The sequence below is a fragment of the Eimeria tenella genome, genomic scaffold, assembly GCF_000499545.2.
Source record: "Eimeria tenella Houghton genomic scaffold, Eth_scaff2948, whole genome shotgun sequence".
Taxonomy (NCBI): domain Eukaryota; phylum Apicomplexa; class Conoidasida; order Eucoccidiorida; family Eimeriidae; genus Eimeria; species Eimeria tenella.
In genome coordinates this window covers 3,431-3,797 of record NW_013542824.1, presented here as the reverse complement: position 1 = coordinate 3,797, position 367 = coordinate 3,431, and the positions used below count along the sequence as shown (strand labels likewise).

The 367-nt window shown below is 48.0% G+C and overlaps 1 protein-coding gene across 1 annotated transcript in view; it reads left to right on the top strand.

The window, feature by feature from the left end:
- ETH_00036765 (rhoGAP protein, putative) overlaps positions 1–367 on the top strand; it is a gene marked incomplete at both ends in the record, with an annotated part of 3,879 nt that overhangs the window by 869 nt on the left and 2,643 nt on the right. The window lies entirely within an intron of this gene.

The window sequence follows — 367 nt, the reverse complement described above, 5'->3', positions numbered from 1 at the left end:
CCCTGCGCTGTTGAATAAACTCTAGTCCCTAAACCCTAAACACTCGTCACGGAGCAGCAGCAGATCGGAATCCGCCTCTTTTGTTGGCTTCGTTCCGCCGGCTGACTCACTAACTGGCTTTTGAAGCTGAATTTTAGGGTTTAGGGTTAAGGGTTTAGGATTTAGGATTTAGGGTTTAGGGTTTAGGGTTTGAGTGGGGCAGGACTGGCGGAGGTGAAAGACACCAACTCACGCTGTGGCCTATCCTTTCATTCTATCTGGGGTTTCTTCTCCGTCTTTCGTTTTAGGGTTTAGGGTTTAGGGTTTAGGATCTCAGCTTCAGTCAGACCTTCTACGGTTTAGGGTTTAGGGAGGTACCCTTTTACTT